Genomic DNA, 18,497 nt, shown 5'->3' with positions numbered 1-18,497 from the left:
AGTGTGCGCGAGCACACTGCGCAGTGCGCAGTAGGAGTGTTGGAGGGGCTTGGGATGAGAGATGCCACAGAGTACTAATACGCACCCAATTTGCAGAGGTGAGCGCGGTACTGAAAAATCAGCAGTGCGGTTGCGGTACTTTTTCCGGAGTAGTGCGGTTGCGGTAGTGCGGTCCCATTTTTTTTTCTTTCCCCGTGCGGGACTGCGGTAGCGGTAATCACTAGTCAATATAAAAAAAATACTTCAGTGCCTAGCCTGGCTGTCCATGACTATTGACTAACTATTAACTTATGAGATACAAAAAAAATAAAGGAGGACTGGGGGAAACATGGACTAGCAGGCAGCAGAAAGCCTGTTGGCTCATTACTAGGCTGCCTGCGTTCAGTGATTTAATCAATCCGTTTGCCATAGGAGTGGCTCGCAGGGAAGGATTAAAGCACTTGTGTACCTACTCTTGGGAACGTTCAGTTCACACCCGTTGCAGCAAAGTGGCGATCAATGCGTTTCTTGAAGGAGTTGATGGTCTCTGCGCTAACCACTTCTGCAGGAAGGCTGTTCCAGTGGCGAACAACTCTATTCGAGAAATAACTCCTGCCGATGTCGGTATTGCATCGCTTTGCTTGGTTTGTTTTTCCGTTGTTTCTTGTTCTCAGGTTAGTTTGTAGCGTGAAGAGTTTGGAGTGATCAACGTTGCTGAGCTTGTTCAGGTACTTAAAGACTTGTATCATGTCTCCCCGCAGTCGTCTCTTTTCCAACGTGAAGAGGTTGAGTCGCTCGAGTCGTTCTTCATAGGGTTTCGTCCTCAGTGATGGTATCATCTTCGTGGCGCAGCGCTGTACTCTTTCAAGTAATTCAATGTCTTTCCTGTAATTAGGAGACCAGAATTGTACGGAGTATTCCAGGTGGGGCCTTACCAGCGAATTATACAAGGATAACATAACTCCCGGCGTCTTGTATTCGAAGTTCCTCGATATGAACCCAAGCATTGTATTGGCTTTCTTACAGGCGGACTTGCAGTGTTTTGTTTGTTTCAAGTCACTGCTGATGGTGACCCCGAGGTCTCTTTCCTCTTGCACAACATGTAGTGATTCGCCACCCATGTGGTATATGTGGTTGCTGTTTCTAGATCCGATATGCATTACTTTACATTTGGTAGTGTTGAAGGACATCTGCCATTTTTCTGACCAACGAGTGATCTGGTCCAGGTCTCTCTGGATAATTTCGCAGTCTGCCGTCGTGAGGGCCTTCCCACCCACCTTTGTGTCGTCGGCAAATTTTGGAAGATTGTATTTTAATCCTAGTTCTAGGTCGTTGATATATATGATGAAAAGTATGGGTCCCAGCACTGACCCCTGTGGCACTCCACTTGTGACCGGGAGCCACTCGGAGGCCTGTCCGCTGAGTACAACTCGTTGTTTTCTTTCAGTGAGCCAGTCTTTGATCCACGCTGTCAGATCGTCGCCTAATCCCGCCGACTTAAGTTTATTGAGGAGTCTTTCATGTGGCACTTTGTCAAAGGCTTTCTGAAAGTCTAGATATATAACATCACTGGGGATATGATTAACCCAGTTTTCATAGATACCTTGGAAGAAGTCCAATAAATTGGTTAAGCATGAGCGCTTGTTCCTGAAACCGTGCTGAGCATCGGAAATGATGTTGTTGTCTTGAAGGAACCTAACGAGTTTGTCTCTGATGATCTTCTCGAGGATTTTTCCCGCCACTGAGGTCAAGCTGATAGGAGGGTGAAGGTGAGTATTACGTTGTAGTGTTTGGCGGGAAACCGCGATTAACAAACAATTGTTATTGAGAACTGAACTTGTGTAACAGTGAAGGTAGCCACAAACTGGGAGGGAGGGAGGGAAACATGGAAACATGGAAATGAAGGCAACAGAAAGCCTATTGGCTCATTACGAGGTCGCCCGCTTGGGTGATTTGATCTGCTCGACCGCCACTTGGGGCTTGGTGAGCAGATGAAAGCACCACGATATTGAGGAGCAGATGGAAGCCCCTCGTTAATCAGTTTACTCCCGACGCAGCGAAATGACGGTCGATTCTATATTTGAAGGAGTTGATGGTATTCGCAATTACTACTTCTGAGGGAAGATTGTTCCAGTGGCGGATGACTCGGTTTGAAAAGAAACTCCTTCCAATGTCTGTGTTACATCGACTCGACTGAATGGGTAAACCGCTATTTCTAGTTCTTGAGTTGGTTTGCAGTTCAAAGAATTTGGAGTAATCGACGTTATTGAACTTTTTTAGATACTTGAAGACTTGAATCATATCCCCTCGTAGGCGTCTTTTCTCCAATGTAAAGAGATTGAGTCACTTGAGTCGTTCCTCGTACGGTTGAGCCCTGACGGTTGGAATCATCTTTGTGGCGCGTCGTTGAATCCTTTCCAGTAAAGCAATGTCCTTTCTGTAATTGGGAGACCAGAACTGCACTGCATACTCGAGGTGCGGTCTTACCATGGAATTATACAAGGATAGCATCACGTCTGGTGTTTTACACTCGAAGTTCCTCGCTATGAACCCGAGCATAATGTTGGCCTTGTTGTATGCTTTTTTACAGTGATTCGCGTGTTTCAGGTCACTGCTGATAGTGACTCCAAGATCCTTTTCCTCCTGCATCGCTTGCAGAGGTCTCCCATTCATGATGTATGTGTGGTTACTATTTTGGGACCCAATGTGCATGACTTTGCATTTGTCAACATTAAAAGACATTTGCCATTTTTCCGACCATTCGATAATGTGATTGAGGTCTTCCTGAATGATTTCGCAGTCGGTCTTTGTGAGGGCATCTCCATCCACCTTGGTGTCATCTGCAAATTTCGATATTGTGGATTTCAGTCCTGATTCTAGGTCATTGATATATATGATAAAGAGGATGGGTCCCAGCACTGACCCTTGAGGCACTCCACTAGTGACTGGAAGCCAATCGGAAGGCTGTCCGTTGAGTAGTACTCGTTGTTTTCTGTCGGTGAGCCAATCTCTTATCCACGCGATCAGATTGGCTCCGATGCCCGCCGAGTGCAGTTTCTTAAGGAGTCGCTCGTGCGGTACCTTGTCGAAGGCTTTCTGAAAGTCCAGGTATATAACATCACTGGGGATATGATTATCCCAGTTTTCATAGATACCTTGGAAGAAGTCCAATAAATTGGTTAAGCATGAGCGCTTGTTCCTGAAACCGTGCTGAGCATCGGAAATGATGTTGTTGTCTTCAAGGAACCTAACGAGTTTGTCTCTGATGATCTTCTCGAGGATTTTTCCCGCCACTGAGGTCAAGCTGGTTGGTCTGTAGTTTAGGGCCACACTTTTGTCTCCCTTTTTGTAGATCGGTGTTACGTTCGCTTGTTTCCAGTCTTTCGGGACTTTGTTTTGTTGTAGTGACAGATTGTAGATGGCGGTGAGTGGCTTGAGGATTTGCTGCTTGAGTTCCTTGAGCAGCCTGGGTGACAAGTCGTCAGGTCCGGTAGACTTGTTTGTCTCGAGTTTATCTAGGTACTTTTTCACATCCCGTTCGTCGATTGTGCCAATTTCTAGGGGAGTGATTCCCATCGGTGGGGAAGGGCTCTCGGGTACGGACTGGGTATTCTCGACGGTGAACACAGACGCGAAGTTCCTGTTTAGGATTTCGACCATTTGTCTACTGTCCTGTGTTAGTGGGTCACTTTCATCTTTTAGGGGACCGATATTGCTCTTTGTCTTCTTTTTGGTTCTTATATAGGTGATGAACTTTTTCGGGTTGGACTTGGCTACGCGTGCAATTTGCTTTCCATAGTCGCGTTTACGCTGGCGAATGAGTGTTCTGCAAGCTCTGAGGCTTTGATGGTACTGTTCGTGTGCCTCGTCAGTGCTGTTTTCCTTTAGCAAGATGTATTTTCTCTTATTCAAATTAATCGCCCGTCGAACTTGGGTAGTCATCCATGGTGTGCTTGTGGCATTATTTGTTCTCCTTGTCTTCATGGGAACAGTCGTTCTCTCTACCTCCAGGAGTTTGTTCTTAAAGCCGTTCCACGTGCCGTCCACCGGAGTGAGGTTCATGGGTTCCCGAGTTGTCTGGGTTAGCAGCTCACGAGCGAAGTTAAAATTGGCTTTATTGTAGTCTGGAATCTTGGACGTGTTTTCGGTGAGTTCATGGTCTGTTCTGATCTTTAGGCGAATTAGGTGATGGTCGCAACCATCCAGTTTTTCGCCGACTTGACATTCACGTGTGAGATCTGAATCACTCACGAGTACTAGGTCTAATAAGTTATTTTCCCTCGTCGGTTGGGTAACAATCTGAGTAAGAAAAGTGCCCTCTAACATTTCGAGCAATCTGTTACCCTCCCGATCTCCAATCATCGTGGTCCAGTCAATGTTGGAACAGTTAAAGTCCCCGATAATGACTGACTGTTTGTTTTGTGTTATGGTGTGAATTTCCTCGTACAGCGCTTCGTCGTCCGCTGCTTGTTGCTTTGGAGGTCTGTAAACGGTTCCAATCGTTATTTTGTTGTGCTTGCTAGTCTCTAGTTCAACATATACAGTGTCATATTTCTCTGAGTCTCCTTTGGTTACTTCCACGGCAGGGTATTTGTTCTTGACGTAACAGATAACACCTCCTCCTTTCTTGTGAAGTCTGTTTTTGTAGAAGCTCTCGTATCCCGGAATTGAGAATTCGGTCATTAGGTGGTCAGAGGTGGCCCACGTTTCGGTGATGGCAATCACGTCCGGACTTTCTACGTCAACATAGGCAAGTAACTCATCTCGTTTGGGTATTAAGCTCCGCGCGTTGGTGTATAGGACAGAAATGTCCTTCTTGACTTCAACGCTTCGAGGCACAGTAGTCTGGTGTCTGCTTGTGTTTTCTGTTGGGGGCCTTGATGTGTAATGAGCGGTCCCTACTGGTTGGTTGTTTACGATACTTTGGTGCCCCTCCCGCGCTCGGAGTTTTTTGAGTACAAAAGTACCTCCTCGTTCAGCAACCTACCAAGCCGTGCTGAGCCAATCGCATTGAGGTGAAGACCGTCAGGACGGAAAAGGTCGGGGATATCATAGAAATGATCCCACTGACTTGTGAACGAAACTTCCTCGTCCTGGCAGAGGTGCTTCAATTTGTTGTTGATGTTCGACGCTTTTCTGTGGAAGCCTGTGAAGGCGTTGATTCTCGGAAGAATCCCGGAGAAAATGATGTGGCGTGACTTTTCCTTGAAGCGGCGGATTACTCGTCGGTAGTCAGCTATAATTTCCTCCGTGGGCATTGTTTGAACGTTGTTCGTGCCAGCGTGCAAAACAAAGAGTGTGTCCTGTTCCGTGCGGTCTGAGACGAGGTCTACTGCTTCTTCTATATCTTGTAGTTTTGCACCAGGAATACAGTAGCGTCTTCTGTTCTTGATACTTCGTCCACAGAACTCAGTCAGTTGCTCTCTAACAATGCTGCCACCCACCAGTTTTATTTTAACCTTGGTGTTGAGCCTTGATCCGTTGAAGTGTGATCCGTCTTCACAGGAGACGGCTGGAAGGATGGTCTTCCGTCTACGCCTGCAAGCTAGGGGGGAGGAGGAGGAGGAGGAGGAGGAGGAGAGAGGGAGGTAAGGGAAGAGGAAGGGGGGGACAAGGGAGTAGAGGACGGGACGGGGAGGAGGGGGATGGAAGGGAATGCAACTTTCCGAGGGAGGAGGGAGGGGACAGGGAAGGAGGAGGAGGAGATCAGCGTCATGTGAGGGAGGAGGAAGTGGGGGGTGGGAAGGAAGGAAGGAAGGAAGGGCGGTGCGACAGGTAAGCACTAGCCAGGGAGGAATGGTAGGGAGGATTTGGGGGAGTGAAGGGGAAGGGGAGGAGGGGAGGAAGGGGAGGAATAATATTCTCCGGCGTTTGAGCGAAAACGACAGATTACTAATGTGGAAAGTCATGACGGGAACAGTGAAACATTATTCAAACTGTCCAACATATTAAGACAAAACACACCGTGGGAAAGCTCTATACACTGGCGTCTCAGGCCTCAGCGAAGAAACCACGTGGAAATTTCAACGAGGAGATAATTATAATAATAGTAATTATAATAATTATGATAATAATAATAAATTATTATTATTATTATTATTATTATTATTATTATTATTATTATTATTATAATCAAACAATATTGATCTTGGCTACATTGAAAAGAGAGAGAGAGAGAGAGAGAGAGAGAGAGAGAGAGAGAGAGAGAGAGAGAGAGAGAGAGAGAGAGAGACTGATAAAACAGAGAAGTTACAATGAAGTTAAAAAACAGATGTAGTATGTACTATGGTCTATGTTATGCATCAAAGAAAAATTTGTACGGGACATGAGATTGAGCGGCGATCATGTTAGCGCTTGCTTGTACAGTTGTACACTGTCATGTACAGTCATTGTCAGAGGCAGTCATGGCGCACCGCCTTGGGTTGAGTGATGAACAGATTTACGCTGAGTTATTCATTTAGTATTTAATTTTGAACAGTAACTGAAAAGTCAGAATGATTGAATCACTGATTCTGATGACTGATACCGATTGATTGATTGAGTCCGATTCACTGTAAAAAAAAAAAAAAAAAAAATCTGTGAGCATGCCACGCTGCAAATATCTTCGATAGTTTTCTAAGTACCGCAAAAAGTACCGCAGGATTTTTTAGTGCGGTCCGCGGTAGTGCCCACCTCTGCCAATTTGTAGCCACATGCATCAATGAGGGACTCCGCAGTTCATCGCTAAATCACGCAAGAGGAACGCCGCAGCTTAAGGTTAACTGAATGGGTTAACCCATTCAGTGTGTGCGGCACAGCGTTCGTGTCAGCCTAATATAGAGATTCTTAGGGGGGTGAATCTAGCGGGTCTGAATTTTGTTTCGATGACAACACTGCCGAACGCCGATGCTTTTCCGTGCCCGTCACTAGGCCGTCAGTTGCAATCGCAATTGCGAGAAGATCGGTCACGCATAATTTGCATAATGACGAGAATCGCTCTACGGAGGCAGAATCAGTATTATTTGATTCTGACAAGTTCAGCGACGTCAGGGAATGCATGACTGACACGGTAGAGAAAGATCATTGACCTTATGAGACAAACGTATTGTATATTTTGTAGTGAAACCTTAGGAATTCGTGCAAAGGTACATTATCCAAACCTTTTCTTCTTTTTACAGCTAGCTCTGAAAACACCGACATTAACGGCAGCGAAGGTGAGGCGGTATTGTAAAGTAGCCTGCGTACAACACAGTCCTTACAGTGTCAGGTACACGACAGCAAGTAGTGTAAACGAGTAATACACATTACAGTTGGATCGGATGTCAGATTTCAGAGATTCGCGGATGCGGATGTGTATGCGGATGTCATGAACATATTTTGCGGATGCGGATATCAGTTTCTACCAAACTGTGGATGCGGATATCAAATTATGACATCCTCACGACTGCGGATGCGGAAGCAGATGTGTTCAGTATTTTGGTAATTCACTGTATACTATATAGTGAATTACCAAATTCCTGAACACATGGTTATTACACTTCCGCTCTGAAAACTCCTCTTCATCGGCAACTATGCTCACGCGCCCGCTACACCACCGGGCAGACGCCACAACACGCCGACACTTGTGCAATAAAAAGTGCTCAGCGCTGCCAGTTCATATTTTCAGTCATAGTTTTTGTTTAATTACACGATATACAGTTAATGACGAAGCCCTGAAATCTTTCTTGTGAACTTTAAGAGGGAGTAGTGTCTACATACCCATTACACAGACATGCATAATGCATATTAATATTATTTATATACTCAAATACATAACACGACAGACAGTCACACACAATCTCAGCCCCACACACAATCTCGCTGCTTCCCTTCATATTTACGCAATATCACATATAGTACATACAGTACTATTACACTGTACATACGCACATACTTTTACAAATTTACATGATAAATACGAGGGAGGATCAAAAAGTTCGCGGAATTTTTCAGAAAATAATTTATTATTAAAAAAATATGATTTATCTTCAATTTATTTTTCAACATAGTTGCCATCCAGGTCAAGACATTTTTGAAGGCGATGCTTCCAGCTTCGTAAGCCGTCTCTAAAGAACATCGAAGGCCTTGTTCGAAGCCATGTGTTGGCAGTGTTTTTAGCTTCTTCTACATAACTAAAATGAATTCCTTTTAGCATTTCTTTGAGTTTTTGAAAAAGGAAGAAGTCTGATTTTGCTATATCTGGACTATAAGACGGGTGAGGAAGCACTTCCCATCGAAATTCTCGAAGAACTTCTTTTGCAACCCGCGCAGAATGCGCTGGTGCATTGTCATGGTGAAACAAGATCCCACCATGAAGTTTCCCTTTACGTTTTCTGACTAATGCCTCTTTCAGCTTCCTTAAAACATTTGCATAGTAGGCTCCTGTCACAGTTCTTTGACCTTCAAGATAATCTATTAATATCACCCCATCTGAATCCCAGAAAATGGTGGCCATCACCTTTTGAGCTGACTTTTGAGATTTGAACTTGATTGGTCCCGATGATCCACGTGAAAGCCACTGTTTTGACTGCTGTTTGGATCCAGGATCATACTGGTAGATCCAGATTTCATCTCCGGTGATTATTCTGGAGAGGAAATGCTCTTCATTAACTTCAATTTTGTTCAATATTGCTAAAGATAGATCACTCCGAAGAATCAGCTGATCAGGGCGCAACGCTTTTGGTACCTATCGCGCTGAAAGCTTGCTAAGTTCCAAATTATCGTGCAGAATTGAATTTCCCGAACCATATGAAATGTCTAGGGACTTAGCTAACTGCATAACTGTTATTCTTCGATCCTCTTCAATTAAATTTTGAGCAGCCTCAATATTTTGGTCATTTTTTGATGTTCCCGGTCTTCCACTGCGATGGTCGTCTTCAAGGTCGTCTCTCCCTTCTTTGAATCGCTGAATCCACTTGTAGATTGCAGTCTTCTTTGGAGAAGTAGTACCATAAACTTTTTCCAAAGCCTCCATAATCTGTGTCCCTTTCCATTCAAGTTTCACCAGGAATTTGATATTCGATCTTATCTCAAACAAACTATTTTCCATGGTTTCAAAAGGAGCCTTTTTAAGGAGGGTCTGTGCTCTACAATAGTCTGCGCAAAATTGATTGCAAGTGACTAATAGCAAGGTACACACTCAATTATATGTTCTGACATGTTTAATCTTGTTTTAGCCTAATTTTTTTCTTGCTACGATAAAATTCCGCGAACTTTTTGATCTCCCCTCGTACATACTACATAGTAACTTGTAAAATGATATCCTTTCCTATGCCCTTCCGCCAAACTCTTGACACATTTGGTTATGTAAATTTGAAAGAAAATGAATACAAGGTGTAATTTTAGTAGATAACTAAATAAACATTCGTTAAATGGACAGTGACGTACATAATGTAAACATCAATAAAAAGGTTATCTCGCAATATACACTACTTATTGACAGCCTACTCCTGAAAAAAAACTACTCACCTTTTACTTCAACCCTGTTAGCCTAGCTACAGTGTTTTTTACGAATCCAGTAACTATATATATATATATATATATATATATATATATATATATATATATATATATATATATATATATATATATATATATATATATAATTTTTTTTTCTTTACAACACTTAAACCTGGGAGGTTATAATAATAATAATAATAATAATAATAATAATAATAATAATAATAATAATAATAATAATAATAAACTGTTTATTAAGTGATTGCAGCTGTAAAGCTGAAAATATACATGGTGAAAATACAAATTTTTAAATATAATAGAAAAAAAAAGTGAAAATGTACAATATGAAAGGGGTATAGGGAGTCTGGGGTGGTGGGGGGAGGTGAGGTGGTGGAATGCAGTGCGTAGGTGCGGTAGGAGGCGGTGTGGTCTTCTGGGTTAAGCCCCAGGTCAACCCCAGGTCAAAAAGGGTCAGGTCGCAGTTGATGGCAGGGGTGCAGGTAGAAGCGGTGTCGGCCGTCACTCAGCTTATGGGCTTAGCGATGACCTGCTAATCTATCCTGCCGGTGAGACAAGATAGGAAGAGGTGGACCGAGAAGCAGTAGGCGTGGGAACGTCTGCACTGCCTCGTATGTTGAGCGGCGTGCTGATTGCCCCAACCATGACTCCACCTGAGTGACGGGCCTCAACACTGCACTGCACCTGAACCGAATTCTCACAGCAGCATGATGGTCGGGCTGGTGTACCTGGGGCACCTGGGGCGTCGGCTGGATGATAATTAAGGCCGCGTCGACGTCACACTGGCCATTTTTTTTTTTTTACGTCGTTGCCTGTTGCGCCGGTAGGCATCTTCCTGGTGGGGCCTGATGGTCGGCCCAAGGCTTCTTCCAGGTGGGGCCTGATGGTCGGCCCAGCCCGTTCTGGCGCAGGCGAGTGTTTATAGTGGCGCCATCTTGCATTGGCTCATGCTGCCCCCCGGAACTCGTTCTTGATTCGCTTGGACGGCTTCCTCTAGAGTCCGGGTTGATGGGTGGTCTTCAGGACAGCATGTGGGTAGTTTTAAGCCACTCGGCGGTGACTGAAAAATCCGAGTGGTAGCGTGGGGATTCGAACCCGCGTCGTCCATCACGCGGTGAATGTGGGCCCAGTACGCTACCAGTTCGGCCACCGCCTACCCAATGCTACTCTTCAGTGTCTTCACGGCACCACAAACGCACTGCACTCACTGTCTGTCACCATGATTAAGCTTGAAGTCACAAAGGTTTCTTACGGTGTTGGGTTTTTGATGAAAAGGGAGAGGGGGATGGAGGGGAAGGGGGGAGGCCAACAGGCTGGCCCCTGGCTGCTCCTTTCGGAGCGCCGTGACCCACGTCTGACCTCGGTCAGGTCTGGGTCACAAGTGTGTGTGTGTGTGTGTGTGTGTGTGTGTGAGAGAGAGAGAGAGAGAGAGAGAGAGAGAGAGAGAGAGAGAGAGAGAGAATTTGCTCTTGCGACACTTCAGAAATCTTGAATCCTACACGACCTCTTTATTTGAGCAGTTTGTTTTACACGTTACTATTTTCAAACATATCTGGTGCAGCAGTAGAAAAAGACCCTCGTTGTGCGCATGCGCTGATGCCTCAAACACGCGGACGAAAACACGCTCCTTCTCTCGTGGCAGTGGGTGGCTCTCCTCATAAAATAACCAAGGCAGAGGTTTTATATCCTCATAAGTCACCCTATTAGTTTATATTAACACTACCACTTTGCACTTTGCACACGACTGTGTGATGTGTGAGAGGTAAATGTACGTTCTTTACTCGACAAATACGGCTTCACTTTTTTTTATGAGTAGGCAATCAATGATTAGTTATTTCAACGAGCTTGCCTACTGTTTGTAACATTTATTATTATGTTGAGTTTTTCAGGAGTAGGCTATCTATAGAGTCGTATGTATATAGCGAGATGATCTACTGTTATTCGTTGATATATTTATGTCGTAAAGCGAATAACAACAGTCCAGTTAAAATATTCAAGTCCATAGTTTGAGAATATGTTCCAGGTTACATGTGCGGTACAGTAAACATTTTCAAACCCGGTAACCCCTTGCGACCCATTATATCCCAAGTAGCCACACCAACTTATCAAATTGCCAAACAAATCAATACCTTGATTACTCCTTATCTACATTGTAAATACCAGATAAATATATTAATAAATTAGTAGGTCGTAAAGTTCGGTTGGAGTAGTTTAAATATGCTCCCCGACACTAAGCCCTCTGCGAGCTATTTTGCGGCTGCAGCGTCGCCGCGGCCAGCAGAGGAGGCGACGCGCTTTCGTAAACATTATCCCCTATTTTCTTAGAGTAAAATAAAAGTCCTGGAATTGGATTTTCAAAGCGTTTCCATGACTGTTGAAGGTTTGTAGAAAAGATATATGAAGAGATACTGATGTTTCATAAAGTAGATTATGAGATACTGGCACGGACCTAATACGAATCTTTACCCAAAGTATGTATATAACTGCACAAATATATTGCTCTTTCAATGTAGTGATGAACCCTATATTATAAAATAATAGGAAAAAATAATTAGCTGCACATCATTTGATAAAATGCGAAATAAATACTACATAATGAACTCGCATTTGATGATGACGTCATCGGGAACGACATTCGTGCATGACTATATGTATCTTGTGTGTGTGAAATCAGCGACATTCTGAAGAAAAAAAAAAATCACAAAATCAATTGTCTATATTTTTAATTAACGGTAAAATCCAAAGAGAAGTATCAACAAGGGGCCAGACATATAATTCCAGGTTGCACGAGACACACGATAGACGACGCGATATAGCCTATTGTCTGGGCAGAGGAGAGACGACGCTTGGTGAGCGCTGCACTGCTAGCCTACCACTTTCTTCCATTCATTTCTGTCGAGTTAATTATTTACATCTGATAAAAATAATATTATATATAACTTGTAGGTATGAATTGTGAAGTGACCTCTACTCCGCCCCGGCGACTCTTTTTTTTTTTTTTTTTTTTTTTTTTTTTTACAACAAAGGAGACAGCTCAAGGGCACAAAAAAGTAAACATTAATAAAAAAAAAAGCCCGCTACTCGCTGCTCCTAAAAAGAATCCAAAGAGGTGGCCGAAAGATAAGTCAGTTTCGGGAGGAGAGGTGTCCTGATACCCTCCTCTTGAAAGAGTTCAAGTCGTAGGCAGGAGGAAATACAGATGAAGGAAGATTGTTCCAGAGTTTACCAGCGTGAGGGATGAAAGAGTGAAGATGCTGGTTAACTCTTGCATAAGGGGTTTGGACAGTATAGGGATGAGCATGAGTAGAAAGTCGAGTGCAGCGGGACCGCGGGAGGGGGGGAGGCATGCAGTTAGCAAGTTCAGAAGAGCAGTCAGCGTGGAAATATCGATAGAAGATAGAAAGAGAGGCAACATTGCGGCGGAATTTAAGAGGTAGAAGACTATCAGTATGAGGAGGAGAGCTGATGAGACGAAGAGCCTTTGCCTCCACTCTGTCCAGAAGAGCTGTGTGAGTGGAGCCCCCCCACACATGAGATGCATACTCCATACGAGGGCGGACAAGGCCCCTGTAAATGGACAGCAACTGTGCAGGGGAGAAGAACTGGCGGAGACGGTACAGAACGCCCAGCCTCGAGGAAGCTGATTTAGTAAGAGATGAGATATGAAGTTTCCAGTTGAGATTTTGAGTTAAGGATAGACCGAGGATGTTTAGTGTTGAGGAAGGTGATAGCTGGGTGTTGTCAAAGAATAGGGGATAGTTGTTTGGAAGATTGTGTCGAGTGGATAGGTGGAGAAACTGTGTTTTTGAGGCGTTGAAGGACACCAGGTTCTTCTTGCCCCAATCGGAAATAATAGTAAGGTCTGAGGCTAAGCGTTCTGCAGCCTCCAGCCTTGAGTCGTTAAGTTCCTGAAGGGTGGGTCTTCTATTAAAAGAAGTTGAATAATGCAGAGTGGAATCATCGGCGTAGGAATGGATAGGACAGTTCGTTTTGGAAAGAAGATCATCAATGAACAACAGAAAAAGAGTGGGAGATAGGACAGAACCCTGTGGGACACCACTGTTAATAGTGTTGTGCTCCACTTGTCTACCCCTCACACAGGCAGACAGGTGCTCTCCCAATTACTTAAACTGGGCTCGCTATGGAAAACACAGTGCTCCCACGAGGCGGACAGCAGACACAAAGACACTCCGGCGGACACACTCGCACACACCCACAGAGCACACAGCGAGGCACAATTAAATACAGGGCGGACTTTCTTGGGGTTTACTAAGCAATAGAACGTTGTACAATCCTTATAAGTCCAAGGGGGAGGCAGTCAAGGCACAAATCACAGGCGATTAAGTCCTAAGGCACAGAGCACAGGCGAGCGCGTCCTTTGTCTTCTCTCCGTCTCCACTCTTCCTCGCCGCATGGCGTCCCTCTCCAGCCCGCCCCCTCAACGGGGCCGCAGGGAACCCTCATTACGTCACGTGGCGCCAATTACAATTTAAACTAAGCTAAGCCTTGGCGTAACACTACCCCCCCCTTAAGCGCAGGCGACCCGCCTCGCCAACTTAACAAAACAAACAAAACATAACTGGGGAACTAAACAAATCAGTCTGTATCAAAATCTGTAAGCCATCCTGGCCTCCTCCTCTCACGTCTTGGTCGTCGCGGTGGAGGTGAGGGCGAGGGAGAGGCAGCGGGCTGGTCCAGGTCACCAGCAGAGCCGGCCTCCAGGTCGGCGTCTCCACCTGCCTCCTCCTCCACATCATCCGCGACCTCGACGTCCACCGGGTCAAGTTCTGCCCGGTCCTCCTCGTCACTACTGGGGTAGTCAGGGTCCTCCTCAGCGCCAGTACCCCAGGAGTAACGGCCCGGCCCATGGTAGCGCCAGAGCCGGTCAACGTGGACGACAGAGGAGCGTTTGCGGCCCCTCCTGATGCGGTAGGTGACAGCGGACAGGACTGCAATCACCGTGTAGGGCCCCTCCCAGGGACTCTGCAGCTTCGGTGATAACCCTTTCTTCCGGCGAGGGTTATGCAGCCACACTCTGTCACCCACCGCATACCTCACGTCCCGCATGCGGCGATCGTAGTAGTCCTTCATCGCCTGGCCTGCCACTCTGAGCTTGCCGCGCACCTGGTGATGGACCTCGACCAGGTTCTCCTGCAGCGCGGCAGCGAAGCCAGAGGTGACAGTCGGCAGGCCCACGTCCGGCGGCCGCCCCGTCGCCAGATCCACGGGGAGTCTGAGCTCGCGGCCAAACATAAGACGTGCGGGTGTATAGTCAGTGGCCTCGTGCACAGCGGACCGGTACGCCATCAGCATTGCGGGCAACTTGACGTCCCAGTCCTCCTGGTTTGCCCCGCAATACTTGGCCAACTGCTGTGCGAGTGTCCGGTTGAACCGCTCCACCATCCCGTCCGACTGCGGGTGGAGTGGCGTCGTTCGGGTCTTCCGCACTCCCAGCAAGTCGCAGCACTCACGGAACACACGGGACTCGAACTCACGGCCCTGGTCTGAGTGCAGTTCTGACGGCACACCGAACCGGGTGAAGCACTCGTTTACTAGGACACTCGCCACTGTTTCAGCCTCGTGGTTCGGGAGCGCATACGCCTCAGGCCACTTCGTGAAGTAGTCCATCACGACGCATACGAAACGATTGCCCCGGGGCGTCATGGGCAGCGGGCCAGCAATATCTACAGCAACCCGCTCCATTGGCGCCCCCACGCTGTACAACTGAAGCGGAGCCCGATTCCGGCGTGTGGGGCCCTTTTTCGCACTACAAACGTCACAGGCCCGACACCACTCGGAAACGTCGTTCCGCATACCGACCCAGTAGAAGCGCTGGCGGAGACGTGTAAGGTCTTTTCTCGCCCAAGTGGCCACTAGTAACACCGGCGTGCAACTCCCGTAACACCTCAGCACGCTTTGCACGGGGTACCACCACTACCCAGGCGTCTCTGCCTCCGCCTAACACCTCCCAGCGCTTTACTAGCACTCCCCACCGGTCCAACCGCAGCGTCTCCCACTGGTCGACGAGGCACTTAGTGGCAGGACTCTCCGCCGACACTTCCTCCCCGCCGACACTTCGCTCCCCGCTGGCCCTGAGCCAACGCACTACAGGAGCAAGAGCGGGGTCTGCGCTCTGTGCCTCACGCCACCGGTCGTTGCCTTCAGTGGCGTTGGCAGGCACTGTTAAGCGTCGGCAAACAGGGTCAGGGTCCCGACGCGCCTGGTGTGGTAGCTTGCCTCACACGGGCTCTGACTCACGGCGTCAGGTCCTTCAGGGACGGAATGTGAGCTACCTGCCTCACACGGGCGTCGAGTCACAGGGTCGGGGTCCTTGCTAGCACAGTGAGAGCAACCTGCCTCACACGGGCGCCGGCTCAAACTATCGGCGTTGCTGTGCACACGACCCGGGCGGTGAACAATCCGGTAGTTGAACTGCTCGAGCCTTCCCAACCACCTCGCCAGCTGACCCTCCGGCGCCTTCAGTGTTTTCAACCACTGCAGGGCAGCGTGGTCGGTCCGGACGGTGAACTCAGCGCCGTAGAGGTACGGCTGGAAGTGCTCGAGACTTTTACTGCCAGCAGCTCCTTCCTGGTCACGCAGTAGTTGCGTTCAGGCCTACTGAACTTGGCGCTGTAGTAGGCCACCACGTGCTCCCTTCCATCCTTCACCTGCGACAAGACAGCCCCGATGCCCTCCGCACTGGCGTCGGTGTCAAGCAGGTAAGGGAGCTTCGGGTTGGGGTACGGCAGGACCGGCGCCTCCACAAGGGCCCTCTTCAGGCCGTCGAACGCAGCCTGGCACGCCTCGTCCCACTCGAAAGGCACTCCTTTACGAGTGAGGCGGTGTAGGGGCGCCGCGATGGTGGCGAAGTCCTGCACGAAGCGACGGTAGTAGGTGCACAGACCCAAGTAGCTCCTGACCTCAGCTACGTTAGTGGGCCGAGGCCAGTCTGCTACTGCTGCCACTTTCTGCGGGTCTGTGCGCACGCCGTCCTTGCTGACGACATGCCCCAGGAACGGCACCTCGTACTGGAAGAGGGAGCACTTCTTGGGGCTGAGCTTGAGGTTAGCCTTCCTCAGGCGTTGCAGGACCTCCTCCAGCCTCCCCAGCTCCTCCTCGAAGGTGCCTCCGTAGACGATGACGTCGTCGAGGTAGATGAGGGCCGTCCTCCACTGCAGGCCGTCCAGCACCCGCTCCATCAGACGTTCAAAACAGCCAGGGGCGTTGCAGAGGCCGAAGGGCATGACATTAAACTGCCACAAGCCCTGCCCGAAGGAAAAGGCTGTCTTCGGCTTGTCCTCTTCGGCCATCTCCACCTGGTGGTAGCCCGACTTCAGGTCGAGCGTGGAGAACCACCTCGCCCCTACCAGCGCGTCCAAGGTGTCGTCGATCCTCGGCAGGGGGTAGGAATCCTTCACAGTCACGTCATTCAGTGCCCGGTAGTCCACACAGAAGCGTTGTGTGCCGTCCTTCTTAACCAGGACTACCGCTGAAGACCACGGACTGTCGGACTTCTCGATCACCCCTGATTTGCCAGGTCGTTGACGGTGCGCTGCATCTCCTCTCGTCGGGCAGGTGCGATACGTCGAGGGGGACACTTGATGGGCGCGCTGGTTCCAGTGTTGATGCTGTGTTTCACCAGCGACGTGCGGCCCAAGTCCAAGTCGCCCCGGCTGAACACGTCTGAGTACTGCGTCAAGGTGTGGCGCACCCTCTCCGCCTGCGACTCCGTCAGGTTAGCGGAGCCCCTGAGCGCCAGGTCTTCAAGGAAGTCAGGCAGCACTCCCTCCGCAGGCGTAGACGCACTCTTCGACGGCTGTTCAGCTCTCCACCTCTTCACATGTGCCTAGTCTGGCACCAGCGGGTAGTCGCCGAGCCTCGTCAGAGAAGTTAGCAACGAGTACTGTCACTAACTCCTCCCCCGCTCCCACGAGGCTCCTCCCGACTGCCACACCGTCAGTCAGGTGCAGGTTTTCTGAGGGTTCTACTATGCCTTCCGCGTCGTGCATCACCCTCGACAGTCGACACTGGACTCGTCGCTCCGTCCTGGGGCAGGTGCAGTCGCTCGGCCGTCACTACCTCGGCACAACCGACTTCCGGAAGCCAGGGCACCTCTTGTCCGTGCACCCTCATCCGCTTCCGTCCAAAGTCGATACATGCGCCAGTCTGCACCAGGTAGTCAAAACCGAGCAAGCCCTCTTCATCCAGGTCGGCGGCGTACACTGGCAGCCGCTCTTCTGCGCCGCCCACGCCGACACGAGCCACTACAGGCCCCTGGGTGCCACGCAATGCCCCGTCACGCCGCACAATCTCTGCGGGCGTCTGGGAGCCGCTCAGCGTCCAGCAACTCGGGGCGCACCAGGGTCTTTTCAGCCCCGGTGTCGACTGTCAGGCGGCAAGACTTACCGTCTACGTTGCCCTCCACCTGCACCGAACTAGTGGTATGGCGGCATCTTACACAAGTGGGGCGTGTCGACCTTGGCAGGCTGGGTAGTCGCCCCTTGTCCAGCCGCTGCTGTTTCCCGCCTGCGCCACTTGCTTCGGCTTGGGGCAGGCGCTGGAGCGGTGATCAGACTTGCCGCAGTCCTTGCAGCAAGTCTGGAAGCCCCAGACTTCGGCCGGTCGAGGAACGCGTCTTTCGCCCCCTCGGACACCGGTCGCGTCTGTGGCCCTTCTCACCGCAGCCCCAGCAACGGCCACCAAACTCGGGGCTCGTCTCCCTCGACGCCGCCTTACGCTCGAACTTCGCCTTCCGGCCTCGCACGTCGTTCCGAGGCTTGGCGTAGTCAGCGAGGCGGCTTGACGTCTTGAAACGCCTCGAACTCCATGGCCTCGCCAAAGCCACCTGCAGGTCACCAGGGTGGGCTTGCTTTACGTAGATCTGCAGCTGGTGGTCCTGCAGAGCATCTACGAAGGCGTCACGGGCGAGGACGGTCGTCATGTCTTCACCAGCAGCCGGATAAGCCCGCCTCACAAGGGCCTCCACATCTTGCGCCAGTTGTGACAGCGTCTCGCCCTTCTGC

The sequence above is a fragment of the Eriocheir sinensis genome, chromosome 7, assembly GCF_024679095.1.
Source record: "Eriocheir sinensis breed Jianghai 21 chromosome 7, ASM2467909v1, whole genome shotgun sequence".
Taxonomy (NCBI): domain Eukaryota; kingdom Metazoa; phylum Arthropoda; class Malacostraca; order Decapoda; family Varunidae; genus Eriocheir; species Eriocheir sinensis.
The sequence above is the reverse complement of the archived record's forward strand: the minus strand, read 5'-3'. Positions refer to the sequence as shown.